A 14,185-nucleotide genomic window follows, 5' to 3' on the forward strand; every position below is an offset into this window, starting at 1 on the left:
CGCGGGCCGGCTACCCGCTCTTCTAGGCCACTGCGCTTGGGGGCAAGGGCTGGGCAGGTCCAGGGGCAGAAGGAAGGTGCATGGCCCCGTGGTGTGCGCGCTTCTGTGCCTAGGTGGGGGAGAGGTGCTGAAAAGCTGCCTCCCTTAGGGTTCACTGTTTCGGTCCCACTGTCCCCACCCCATCCCTTCTGAGGAGCCGAGTACCGGTGGGGCTTTGGAGAACTGAGATCTCCCACCCGGCCCGCAGTATCGGTGGTGTGTGCAGGTTGCCCTTCTCTTCGCAGCCCACACCCAGCAACCGTCAGGACGTCCCCTGCTCCCGGCCCGAAGACCGTAGGGACCATGGGAGGAGACAGTGGTGGCTGGACGGGTCGGGGCGTGTGCGCGAAAGACTGGAGTTGCTTGAGTATTGTCTGTCGGGGCCGGGGCTTGCGTCAGGGTGCTCCCTCGCGCTCTCGGGGGTAGGGAATGGGTTTGCTGAACTTACTCTGGAGGCTGATTCTGCACATTCCCTTGGCGCCTTGTGCACGTTTGGACGAGGGTTTAATGGAGGCACGTGGGAGCAATATGGTCTCTGGCGGGTTCCCAAAGACCCTCTTGGGATAGTCCAGCGCCTGTTCGGGGTTGAGAGGGAAGGGAGAGTGTTGCGTGTGACTGTCTCTCCTAGGGAGGAGGAGAGTGTCTCAAGGAGACTTGATTTTCTTGTATTTGCTGCAATTCCGTGAACCAAATCAGGCTTTCGAGGCGTTAATGTAAATTACGTGTAAGTGGGGCGGATCTCTGCTGGGGATAAAGAAGCTCCCAGGTTTGCGGGGTAGCGGGCCTGGCTGGCGTGCTCGCTCGGTGGCTTTTGGCGCTGTCTCGCATAGGTAGGTGTAGGTGGTGGTGCTTGTGTCTTTGGCTAAAGGTGATGGAGCGGGGAATACTTGTCTTAGATAGTCTGTGGGAATTGGAGGAGGTAAAAAAGCTTCGCGGCGCGGTTTGTTCTTCGCAATTAACTCCAGAATCTCAAGTGTGTGTCGGTCGGTCTCTCTCTTTCTCTCTCTCTCACACACACACACGCGCACGTCTCATGGCTGCTTGGACTTGCTGATAGTTGCTCCTGAATTTTTATTCCTGTTTGTTCCCTTTTTTTTTTTTTGGAAAAAAGGACCTACCTGTATTAAAATCCGTGGGGTTTCAGAAAGACCCTTCCGAAATCATTCATATTCAAATCAAGGGTAGGGCATTCTGATGAAAATATCCCACCAAACTGCCGTTTGGATTGGACTAAACTGTACTTCAGGTTAGAATTGTTATTTAAAATAGACAACCTACAACCTGTGGTAAAGTAACCTTCGCCTGAATTTCCCCTGATCTTTCTTTGTGTCAGTTTACAGAATTCTGAATTACCAGATGAACAAAGTGGTGAAGTTTTCTTCTAATTTTAAACGACAGGTCTTGAAATGGCTGTAAGTTGAGTTCTGCGACTCCATCTCTTCAATGATCCGATCAGAGTGGTGCATAGCTGATGATCCGAGACTTACATGTTTCAATTTCTAGTCAAATTATACTGCTGGGGAGAAGGACGCCTTAAAAATTTTCCACACAGAGGAGAAAGAACATTTTTGTCTTTTGGAGCAAATATTTTGCCACTTTGTCCCCAAATGTCCCTGTTAGATGCCTAGAAAAGATGGATTGTTGACGAATAATACATGATTTATTTCTCTCTTATGTCTACAGGTGGCAGTGTGGAAGCCAAACCGGGAGCTTCCAGAAGTGGTTTCTGAAAGAGTCCAATGTACATGAGTAAGCAAGCGCAGGAATCTGAAAAGCCACAGGTATGTAGGACAATTAATCCATCTATCCAGCTTTGTAATTATTGCATTCCACTAGTACTAACCCATTTGCTCTTATGTTCAATATTTTGACACTTATATAAACTTCTATGAAGTGAAATGTATTTTGACGTAACCTCTGAGGAGAAACCGGGTCCACCCATCTATTTCTGACGATGTATTTAAATAGAAATACTGTGTGTCATTATATTACATGATTTTTTACTGTTCTAAAAGAGTTGTTTTTCCATTGTGACCCTGTGGCTTTGCATTTAACCAGTTTGATATTTGCTTTTCAAAACACTTTACCTGAAACTATATAAAATTGCCAATTGTTCTGAATAATTTCATTTGGGATAATGTTAACAGAGTCACCTGGATGAATCACAATATCAGCTTAAAAAATTTTTTCTGAGACAGGATTTGGCTTTGTCACCCAGATGATGGAGGGCAATGGCACGATCTCAGCTCACTACAACCTCCTGGGCTCAAGTGATCCTCCCACCTCAGCCTCCTGAGTAGCTGGGACTACAGGTGTGCACTAGCACTCCGGGGTCGTTTCTGTAGAGACAGGGTTCCGCCATATTGTCCAGGCTGGTCTTGAACTCCTGGGCTCAGGTGATCCACCGACCTCGGTCTCCCACAGTGTTGGTACTACAGACATGAGCCACTGCACCCAGCCCAGTATCAGCTTTTAATAAAACTGCATCTCACTGTTGAATTGACTAACACAAATGACGTAACACTGATCAGAATACAGATGCATCAGGAGGCTTCTTCTAAACCAAGCCCTTCTGTTATTAACCCTTGGATGATTTTTCTCCTCCTACCTTGCCGTTTTTACAGGCCCACTAATTTGCCTGCTTGACTAAAATAAGGACGAGTTATGTGCCAATGAGAGACGTTTGTAATGTTATTCATTGTGACACAGTTCAAAAGAATTTGCCTTTGATTCTCATGAAAATGTAAACATTTTGCATATTACCGTCTTTTTCAACAGCTGAGCAACTCTTTATGATGAAGGGCAGAAGACGACAAAGGGAAGAAAACGTTTACCTTTGTTGGCTTTTACTTTCTTTTCCTGGGAATGGTGGGTCATAGCTATTGATGTTTTTGTTTGTTTTTTTTTTTTTTGACATGGAGTCTTGCTCTGTCACCCAGGCTGGAGTGCAGTGGCACAATATTGGCTCCGTGCAACCTCCGCTTCCTGGGTTTAAGTTATTCCCCTGCCTCAGCCCCCTGAGCAGCTGTATCAACTTAAAATTTTTTTTACATTTAACCAGCCTGGTTAAATGCCATCACATATGATTAATTTTTGTATTTTTAGTAGAGACGGGTTTTTGCCATGTTGGCCAGGCTAGTCTCAAACTCCTGACCTCAGGTGATCCACCCACCTCAGTCTCCCAACGTGTTGGGATTATAGGCGTGAGTCACCGCGCCCAGCTGCTCTTGGTACTTTAACAGAGATGCTAAAGTTACTGTGTTGGCTGTGTTAAGGGTCAGGCATCAAAATGGCTGCTCAAGAGAATGAAGCTTTCTCTTTGTTGGGGATGCAAGGGGTGGGGTGGGTGCACAATTATCACAATGTTGGAATGTGACATTCTGCCTTTACAGCTGAGGAGGGATTTGTTTTGCCCCTGCTAATGAGGATGTTAAATAAACTTGGATGCTGTTCTTGAAGCTTAAAAAATAAATTGAAACTGGGTGCAGTGGCTCAAGCCTGGAATCCTAGCACTTTGGGAAGCCGAGATGGGAGGATCACTTGAGCCCGGGAGTTCAAGACCAACCTAGACAACATGGCAACACCCTGTCTCTACAAAAAAATTACAAAAACTAGCCAGGCATGGTGATGTGCACTTGTTGCTATGTGTACCGCTAGTCCCACCCACTTGGGAGGGTGAGGTAGGAGCATCCCTTGAGCCTGGGAGGTCGAGGCTGCAGTGAACCATGATCACACCACTGCACACCAGCCTGGATGTGATAGTAAGATCCCATCTCAAAAAAAAGAAAGTTAAAAAAATAAATAAATTGCACACTTAACAGTAGAAAGCAAATTGGGAGCTCAGACTCAAAGTATAGATTACACTAAATATTGAAGTGTTCTTTAAAGAATGCGTGGATAAGGAGAGGCTTCAGGAAAGCTCTGGAACATTTTGGAACACATAAGTTTGCACTGCATGAGACTTGAATTCATTATCTGACTCGGGAAATTGGGATGTAACTACCCCTCCACATATCTAACAGGAACAGAGTCTCATCTCAGTCAAAAAGGAAAACAGCAAGATTGATATTTTACTCCTTTTTTGAATTACAGTATACTCGTTGTAGAGCCATTAGGTGCTTTCGAGATATTTGACTTTTAACATGTAACATACATAATCAAGTGTGTAAGGTACTGGTCTAAAGTGTACTGCTCAGTGAGAATCACTTGAACCCAGGAGGTGGAGGTTGCAGTGAGCCGAGATCACACCACTGCACTCCAGCCTGGATGACAGAATGAGACCCTGTCTCCAAAAAGAAAAATAAATAAATAAAGTGTACTGCTCAGTGAAATTTTGCATGCATATATACTATGTGACCATCACCTGAATCAAGATGTAGATTTCCAGCACTCCAGAAGATTTCCTCTTGCCACTTCTGTTCAGAATTCATCTTACCTCCAACATAAAGGTAACCACGTTGTGATTTTTGAAAACTCCATCTGCTAGTTTTGTCTTATAAGCTCCATATAAATAGTATCATATAGTAGGAACTCGTGTGTGTGTCTTTTATCACACATAGACAGGCACTAGAATCTCACAGATATGACATAAAGTCTGAGATTCATCCACAAGTTTTTTTGTTTGTTTGTTTGTTTGTTTTGAGACGGAGTTTCGCTCGTTACCCAGGCTGGAGTGCAATGGCGCAATCTCGGCTCTCAGCAACCTCCGCCTCCTGGGTTCAGGCAATTCTCCTGCCTCAGCCTCCTGAGTAGCTGGGATTACAGGCACGTGCCACCATGCCCAGCTAATTTTTTTTGTATTAGTAGAGACGGGGTTTCACCGTGTTGATCAGGATGGTCTCGATCTCTTGACCTCGTGATCCACCCGCCTCGGCCTCCCAAAGTGCTGGGATTACAGGCGTGAGCCACTGCGCCCGGCTCATCCACAAGTTTGTGCATATTAGTAGTTCTAATCTCTTGCTGAGAGTCATTCCATGGTATGCCTATAGTGCAGTTTGTTTCTCCATTTCCCTGTTGGCTCTTTGGATTGTTTTCAGTGGTGCTAATACAAATAAAGCAGCCATGAACATTCTTGCTTATGTCTTTTGGTGCACATGCGCAATCATTTCTCTGAACATACACTTAAGGAGTGGAATTGTACGGTCATAGGGTTAGGTATGCATTTAGCTTTAGTAGATCTTGCCAAACAGTATCCCAAAGGGGTTGTACGCACTTAAATTTCCCCAGTAGTGTATGAGTTTTCCAGTCAGTGACTCTGCACTTTAATTAACACTTGGTTTTATCTGTCTCTTAAGTTTCAGCTATTTTGGTGGGTGTACAGTGGTATCTTTCTGTGGGTTTTTAAAAAACGTATTTTATTCTAATTGTGGGAAAATATACATATTTAGAATTTACCATCTTAACCTTTTTTTTTTTGTTTTTTTGAGAGAGTCTCTTGCCCAGGCTGGAGCACGGTGGTGCGATCTCGGCTCACTGTAGCCTCTGCCTCCCGGGTTCAAGCAATTCTCCTGCCTCAGCCTCCTGAGTAGCTGGGATTACAGGCGTGTACCACCACGCCCTGTTAATTTTTTGTATTGTTTGTAGAGACAGGGGTCTCACGGTGTTGGCCAGGCTGGTCTTGAAGTCCTGACCTCAGGTGATTCACCTGCCTCGGCCTCCCTAAGTGTTGGGATTACAGGCGTGAGCCACTTGGCCCGGCCAACCATTTTTGAGTGTACAGTTGGTAACATTAAGTACACGGAAGTTGTCTAACCATCACCACCACTCATCTCCAGAACTCTTCATTTTGCAAACCTGAAACTGTACCCATTAAACAGTAATTACCCAATTCCCCCTTCCTTAGCCACTGGCAACCACTATTCTACCTTCTGCGTCTAAGGGTTTGGCTATATACCTCATATAAGCTAGATCAGACAGCGTTTGCCTTTTGTAACTGGCTTATTTCACTTAGATAATGTCCTCAAGGTTTAGCTATGCTGTAGCATGCATTTAACTTCAGTTTCAAGGATAAATAATCTATTGTATGTATCTGCTACATTTTGTTAATCCATTCATCTGTCAGTGGACACTTGGGTTTTCACCTTTTGGCTATTGTGACTAACGCTGCTGTGAACCATAAATGTACAGATAGCCTCTTCAAGTCCTTTCAGTTCTTTTGGGCATATACTCAGAAGTGGAATTGCTAGGTCATATGGTAATTCTCTTTTTATTTTTATTTAAAAGGTTTTTTTTTCCTTTTTTCTTTTCTTTTTTTTTTTTTTGAGACGGACAAGTTTTCCTCTTTGTCCAGGCTGGAGTACAGTGGCACAATCTCTGCTCACTGCAACCTCCGTCTCCTGGGTTCAAGTGATCCTCCTGCCTCAGCCTCCCCAGTAGCTGGGATTATAGGCGCCCACCACCATGCCTGGCTAATTTTTTTATTATTATTTGTTATTTTTTGAGCTCCCATGCTGCCTTGGGAGGGGATCCAAGGGAGGAATCTCAATTTTTTTAATTTATTTTTTTCATTTTTTTTGAGACAGGGTTTCGCTCTTATTGCCTAGGCTGGAGTGCAACGGCGCGATCTTGGCTCACCACAACCTCCGCCTGCCGGGTTCAAGTGATTCTCCTGCCTCAGCCTCCCAAGTAGCTGGGATTACAGGCATGCGCCACCATGCCCAGCTAATTTTTGTGCTTTTAGTAGAGACGGGATTTCTCCATGTTGATCAGTCTGGTCTTGAACTCCCGACCTCAGGTGATCTGCCCATCTTGGCCTCCCAAAGTGCTGGGTCCGTGCCCGGCCTAATTTTTGTATTTTTAGTAGAGACGGGGTTTCACCATGTTGGCCAGGCTGGTCTGGAACTCCGGACCTCAGGTGATCCACCCGTCTCTGCCTCCCAAAGTGCTGGGATTACAGGCGTGAGTCAATGCACCTGGCCTTATTTAAAACGTTTTTTTTTGAGACGGAGTTTAGCTCTTGTTACCCAGGCTGGAGTGCAATGGCGCGATCTTGGCTCACTGCTACCTCCGCCTCCTGGGTTCAGGCAATTCTCCTGCTTCAGCCTCCGGAGTAGCTGGGATTACAGGCACGTGCCACTGTGCCCAGCTAATTTTCTGTATTTTTAGTAGAGACGAGGTTTCACCATGTTGACCAGGATGGTCTCGATCTCTTGACCTCCTGATCCACCCGCCTTGGCCTCCCAAAGTGCTGGGATTACAGGCATGAGCCACCGCGCCCGGCTAAAACGTTTTTAAAGACAGGGTTGGCCAGGCACGGGGCTCACGCCTGTAATCCCAGCACATTGGGAGGCCGAGGCAGGAGATCACTTGAGGTCAGGAGTTACAGACCAGCCTGGCCAACGTGGTGAAACCCTGTCTCTACTAAAAATACAAAAATTAGCCGGGCGTCGTGGTGGGTGCCTGTAATCCCAGCTTCTGGGGAGGCTGAGGCAGGAGAATCACTTGAACGTGGGAGGCGGAGCCTGCACTCCAGCCTGGGTGACAGAGTGAGACTCGGTCTCAAAAAAATAATAATAAAAAAAAATAAAGATAGGATTTCACTCTGTTGCCCAGGCTGGAGTGTAGCGGTGTTATCATAGCTCGCTTTAGCCTCCCAAGTAGCTGGGACTACAGGCATGTGACACTATGACTAGCCAATTAATTTTTTTTTTCTTGCCGTATTGCCCAGGCTGATCTCAAATGCCTAGCCTCGAGTGATCCTCCTGCCTCAGCCTTCAGTTTCTCCACATCCTCACCAACACTTTATTTTCTGTCTTTTGATAGTAGCCATCCTGATGGATGTGAGGTGGTCCTCGTGCTTTTAATTTATATTTCCTGGTAAGTAATGATGTTGAACACTATTTCATATACTGATTGGTATTGGGATATATCCTTTTGAGAAGTGACTTTTCAAATCTTTTACCCATTTTTGAGTTGGTTTTTTTTTTGTTGGTTGTTTTTTCTTGTAAAAGTTCTTTTATATCCTGCCTATGAGTCATTTGTCAGATATATATGTTACAAATGTTTTCTCCCAGTCTGTGGTTTGCCTTTTACTGTCTTAATGGAATCTTTTGATAACGTGCAAGTCTAGTGATCAATTTTTGCCTTTTAAAATGGCTATTGTTTTTTGTGTTCTGTTATGAAATTTTCGCCCACTTTGGGTTTATTAAAAAAAAACAACAACTCCTTTTTAGTAACTGAAAACGTGGAGACAGTCTGTTTGGAAGATGTAGTAAATTAACTATAAGCATATTTTAAACATGTGGCCTGAGTGTGGAAGTTGGTGATACACACCTTTGCTGCAGCAGGTGGCAGAAAAGGGACTTGAAGAAAGTGTGCTTTTATGGACATAGATACTATGTCCATATGTGGCCTCCACTCAGGACCCCTCTAGACTGAGAGGAACCATAGGGAAGAGCTCAGTGATGACTCATCTGTAGGAAAGAATGTGGCAAAATTGATGGATATCTATACTTTCTCAATTTGTGATCTATGCTTCCCAAATGATTCTCCCCCTCCCTTCTTCCATCTCCAAGGACAGTTGCTGCTGTTCAGTGCTGCAGCTTCCCTTAGCCCCTCAAGATCCTGCTATTCATTAGCTTTTTCTCTTCATCTTTTTCTCGAAAGGTCTGCATTTTCTGTCACTTGGATGTCTTGAACTGTCCCCCTCCCACTGCCCCACGTTCTTCAGACTCTTCAGACCCCTCAACCCTCACATCGTTGTTTCCCGTTCCCACTGCCATCCCTCAAGTCAGATTGCAGATCTGTGTTTGTTAATTGCCTGCTGGACATCTCCCTCTGGATGTCCCATAGGTGCCTTTCATATGAAACATGTGTTATTCCTCTCCCATCTGCTTTTCTGCTTTCCCACCCTAATGAATATATTTACCATTCCTCTAGGATTCTGAAGTAGAAGTCTTGGCAGTGTCCCCGATTCTCCTGCATGACTTTTATCACCCTCGCAGCTCATATTTAGTTGGTCATCAAAGCTCTGCTGAGTCTTTCCTTTCTCTGAAACATCTATCATAGACATCTCCTCTTCCCCACATTTACTACCTGATGCTTCTGGTTCTTTAATCCCCCTTTAGGATTGTAGTAATAGCCTCCCATCTGATCTCCCTGATTCTACTCTTGCCTCTAATCCATCTTCCACTTGTCATCAGCTTTTCTTTTCCTAAAATGCAGATTTAATCATGCCATTTCTTACTTAAAAACGATTTGTAGCTCTCCACTGCCTACAAGAGGCATTCAAATCCCTAAGCATGATTTACAACGTGAGACCCTTCATTATTTGCCTTCAATCTGTTTTCTATGCTCTATCATCTGCCATTTCCTCCCCACACTCCATCTGTCCTAAACTATTTTCCATTCCTAGAACATTCCTTGAGTTCTTTCCTGCATCTATGCTTTTGCACATGCTGTTTGTTCTATTTCTGATGTTCATGCCTGTCTACCTGGCAAGTTGCTAGTTTTCCTTTAAAAGCCAGCTGAAAAGTGGCCTCTTTGAGTCTTCCTTTCCTTTAAGTAGATCTTGTTATTCATCTCATTTAGAGTGGTTGGAGGAAGTGATTCATTAATTGCAGGCAGTAATGTATATTAATCATTGTACCCCCAGCAACTATTGGGGCACTACTTGAAAACAAGATATTTAATAAATGTTCATGGAATGAATGAACTCATGAAGAGCCCATCTGTACTCAGATTTTGTTGCTTAACAACAACTCATCATAATATCGGTTTACTTAGTGGGTTTTTTTTTTTTTTTGAGACGGAGTTTCACTCTTGTTATGCAGGCTGGAGTGCAATGGCTCGATCTTGGCTCACCGCAACCTCCGCCTCCTGGGTTCAGGCAATTCTCCTGCCTCAGCCTCCTGAGTAGCTGGGATTACAGGCACGCGCCACCATGCCCAGCTAATTTTTTGTATTTTTAGTAGAGACGGGGTTTCACTATGTTGGCCAGGCTGGTCTCGAACTCATGACCTCAAGTGATCCACCCGCCTTGGCCTCCCAAAGTGCTGGGATTACAGGTATGAACCACCACGCCCGGCCTATTATTATTATTATTATTATTTTATTTTATTTTTTTGAGACGGAGTTTCACTCTTGTTACCCAGGCTGGAGTGCAATGGCGCGATCTCGGCTCACCGCAACCTCCGCCTCCTGGGTTCAAGCAATTCTCCTGCCTCAGCCTCCTGAGTAGCTGGGATTACAGGCACACGCCACCATGCCCAGCTAATTTTTTTGTATTTTTAGTAGAGATGGGGTTTCACCATGTTGACCGTGATGGTCTCGATCTCTCGACCTCGTGATCCACCCGCCTCGGCCTCCCAAAGTGCTGGGATTATCGGCATGAGCCACCGCGCCCGGCTGTGAGGGCTTTCTCATTGCGAAGCACCCTCAAGTATTTGCCATTGATTTGTCTCTATCCTCTGATTTCAAAGGCGTTTTCTGGGAGAGGAGAGAGTCAGGAAACAAAAAGAGATCTCATTGATTGGAACTGTTCATCTATGTTCTTCCTCGATATGTTTGAAAATTTAACACATTCTCCTACGAAGAAACAATAGTCCTTTACCCAATTGTAATGTTTGATGCTTTCCCAGCTGTTACAAACCCTTCAGAGTGGAAACATGCATTTAAATTGTATCTGATACACCACCCGTTAAAGGATCCTTTTTGAGACCTAGACTATATTAGGAAGAAGTATAGTTACAGTATCCAATGCAGGAACTCAACTGAAATATGCTAAAACATGTATGAAGAGATCCTAGTTTTCCAGAGGTGGTATAATAACCATGAATAAGTTCTAGCTTTTCCAGAACTTGGCTTCAGTGTACATCTGAATGTTTTAGGAGAGTTGTTAGAAGCAGTTAAAAAAGAAGCAGATGTGAATGTTACCCCGTTCATACCCATTTCCACTAATCCTAGAGACAGAGCTGTACTATGAAGCGACCAAAAGGCATTAAAGAATAGGAGGCACTTAAAGGGTCTTAAGACCCCTCATGACCGCTCAGTGACCTCTCATTGCCTCTTGTCAGTCCTAGATTGGCTGCTAACACAGTTGGAGGCATGAAAAATCCACAACCTGAGTAATCCTCTGCTGAAGTAACAGCTGTGCCGTTTGTGGGTGAAAATAGAATTTTTTTCCTGCCCCTCTGTAATTTTAATTTATGTTAAAAATTATAATTTTTTCTTATGGCATGGTCATGCTTTTCATTTTATTCAACAAAAGATTAAGTGTTTATCTCACCATACCCTGCATGTAGATCATTTTCTTATTGGATTCTTTGTAGTGTTTGTTGTTTACTTAATGACAGCATAAACTCAGATAGTCATAGTTAAATATTTTCAGAAGGCCACAACAATTTGAGTTAGGAAATCAGTGTTTTGTTTTTTTTTTTTTGAGATGGAGTTTCGCTCTTGTTACCCAGGCTAGAGTGCAATGGCGCGATCTCGGCTCACCGCAACCTCCGCCTCCCGGGTTCAAGCAATTCTCCTGCCTCAGCCTCTCGAGTAGCTGGGACTACAGGCGTGCACCACCATGCCCAGCTAATTTTTGTATTTTTAGTAGAGACCGGGTTTCACCATGTTGACCAGGATGGTCTCGATCTCTTGACCTCGTGATCCACCCGCCTCGGCCTCCCAAAGTGCTGGGATTATAGGCGTGAGCCACCGTGCCCGGCCAGGAAATCAGTGTTTTTATCTATTAAAAATGTATCAAATCAAGGTACTTTAACAGACTAAAATAAAATGTTAATTTTTGTTTTCCAAAAGAGTTAGCTTAATGTCATAAGCAACCATAAAACATTTTATATACTATACTGCCAACATGATGCTTAATGTGAATTCTAAATTACATTTACCAATGTATAAATAACATGGTCTATATGTACTATACTATGTCTCTGTCAGGGGGTGCGGTGGTGGGAGAGAGAGAGAGAAAGACAGTGAGAGAAAGCGAACAAACCCATACATCCTCCTGTGAAAGCTTAAAATACTAGCAAAAGCTATATCAAAAGCATAAGTAAATGTAGAGCTGATATTTGTTAAAACAGCCATGTGGGACAGTGATTGAGTTCAGTGAGGGAAGGGATTATTAGCTAACAAGTATATTTACGTTGAAGAAAGGCTGTGGCAGAGAAACAACTAATATATTCAAGGTGGTAGTTTAGGAGCCTTAAGTCCCACACTGATGTTAACGGACCTACTGTTGGCTTTTATTTTTATTTTTTAATTTATTTAATTTATTTTATTTTTTGAGATGGCACCTCACCCTGTCACCTAGGCTGGAGTGCAATGATGTGATCTCAGCTCACTGCAACCTCCAGCTCCCGGGTTCAAACGATTCTCCTGCCTCAGCCTCCTTGGTAGCTGGGACTACAGGCACATGCCACCCACCCCCCCGATAATTTTTTGCTTTTTTTTTTTTTTTTTTTGTAGTAGGGACAGGATTTCGTCCTGTTGGCCAGGCTGGTCTTGAAGTCCTGACCTCAGGTGATCCTCCCGCCTCGGCCTCCCAAAATGCTGGGATTACAGGCATGAGCCACCATGCCCAGCCTATATTTTTATATTTTTGAGATGGAGTCTTGCTCTGTCTCCTAGGCTGGAGTGTGGTGGTGCTATCTCTGCTTGCTGCAACCTTCACCACCTGAGTTCAAGTGATTCTTCTCCCTGCTGTCACACCTGGCTAGTTTTTGTATTTTTAGTAGAGACAGGGTTTCACCATGTTGGCCAGGCTGGTCTTGAACTCCTGACCACAAATGCTCCGTCCACATTAGCCTTCCAAAGTGTTGGGAATACAGGCATGAGCCACCACGCCTAGCCTGTTGGCTTTTAAACAGAGATTTTATAATGTACACATTTAAGATGGACTAGTTGGTAATGAATTACTCTCCAATCATTTGAATACTAATCCTTGCGTTCTAAAATATTTACAATGAATTATATGTTTATAAAAATGTTCTGTTTTTGTTCCTGATTAGTGATGTAATCAAAATTCCTTTACTGTCATGGCATGGTCGGTATGTAGGATTTCTGAATGTAGGCTTGGGCACAGAGGTCGGCATCTGTGGTTGCAGAAGCTGCTTTGCTTATCCAGTAGCCCAGCTGTGCATGCAGGTATTTGACCAGGAAAATATAATGGGGAAAGACAATAGAGTCTTAGTGAATTTCCTAAAGAGGAAGGGGCATGGCCGTCTCAGCTAATCCCAGTGCTTCAGATCTGTACACGATTGAAAGAACAGATGATATTTTTCCTTAGAACAGTGGAGGAAAGTAAAATGCCGTGCTCACTGAGGGAACACCTTGCGCCCTGTTGACAGCCATGCATAGGATCAGCTGTTGTTCTTTCTTTACCTCCAGGGAGGGCAATGTGGGATCTTTTCCTTTAGTCACCAACGTATATGGTAATACTATGCATTTTCTTCTCCATGTTATGCGGACTCAGAAATAATTTGATTGCTGGGGTTTGAGTGACAGTCCCTGCTGGCTTTAAAATGGAAATTTTAGAACGTACCCATTTAAAATGCCACAACCTTTCTTGCTTCTTTGACATGTGTTCCTGCTCTGCCTGTGCTGGTGAACATCAGGTATAGTTTGTGTGTGGGTGTGGGTGTGTGTAGCGGGGTGGGGAGGGCAGTTCTTCCAGTGTGTGTGTGTGTGGAGTGGGGTGGGGAGGGCAGTTCTTCCAGTGTGTGTGTGTGTGTGTGTGTGTGTGTGTGTGTGGAGCGGGGTGGGGAGGGCAGTTCTTCCAGTGTGTGTGTGTGTGTGTGTGTGTGTGTGTGTGTGTGTGGAGCGGGGTGGGGAGGGCAGTTCTTCCAGTGTGTGTGTGTGGGTGTGTGTGTGGGTGTGTGTGGAGCGGGGTGAGGAGGGCAGTTCTTCCAGTGTTTGTAACAGATTTTTTCTACTTATATGAAAAGAGTGAATGAGTACCTAGCATGCTGTATTTTTTTTATCACCGTTGATGATTTTCCATCACAGTGAGTGCAAAAAATACATATTTATATATTCATAAAAATCACAATATTTCACCAAGGGTTCTGACCCTGAATTGGATGTGACCTTGGACTAGGCTGATGCTGGAATCAGATGGCTGAACTAGAAGTGAGGAGGCTGCTGTTCTGTCCCGTTAGCTTCTAAGTAGTATATCATGGCTGAGCACATCCTTTTTATT

At 44.2% G+C, this 14,185-nt stretch overlaps 1 long non-coding RNA gene across 2 annotated transcripts in view; it reads left to right on the forward strand.

The window, feature by feature from the left end:
- The first annotated feature begins 1,734 nt into the window (after nt 1-1,734).
- The window catches only part of LOC105714251 (uncharacterized), a 99,489-nt gene continuing 87,038 nt past the window's right edge, over nt 1,735-14,185 (forward strand). The window contains exon 1 of one of the 2 annotated variants that reach the window (XR_001106774.2): nt 1,735-1,820. This is a non-coding gene — a long non-coding RNA (uncharacterized LOC105714251). Of the gene's footprint in view, nt 1,821-7,499; nt 7,855-14,185 lie in introns of those variants that run through there. The other variant, XR_010338156.1, reaches the window with a different exon arrangement.

The sequence above is a fragment of the Aotus nancymaae genome, unplaced genomic scaffold, assembly GCF_030222135.1.
Source record: "Aotus nancymaae isolate 86718 unplaced genomic scaffold, 86718_ANA_hifiasm-v0.15.2.pri h1tg000058l, whole genome shotgun sequence".
NCBI classification, from domain to species: Eukaryota; Metazoa; Chordata; class Mammalia; order Primates; family Aotidae; genus Aotus; species Aotus nancymaae.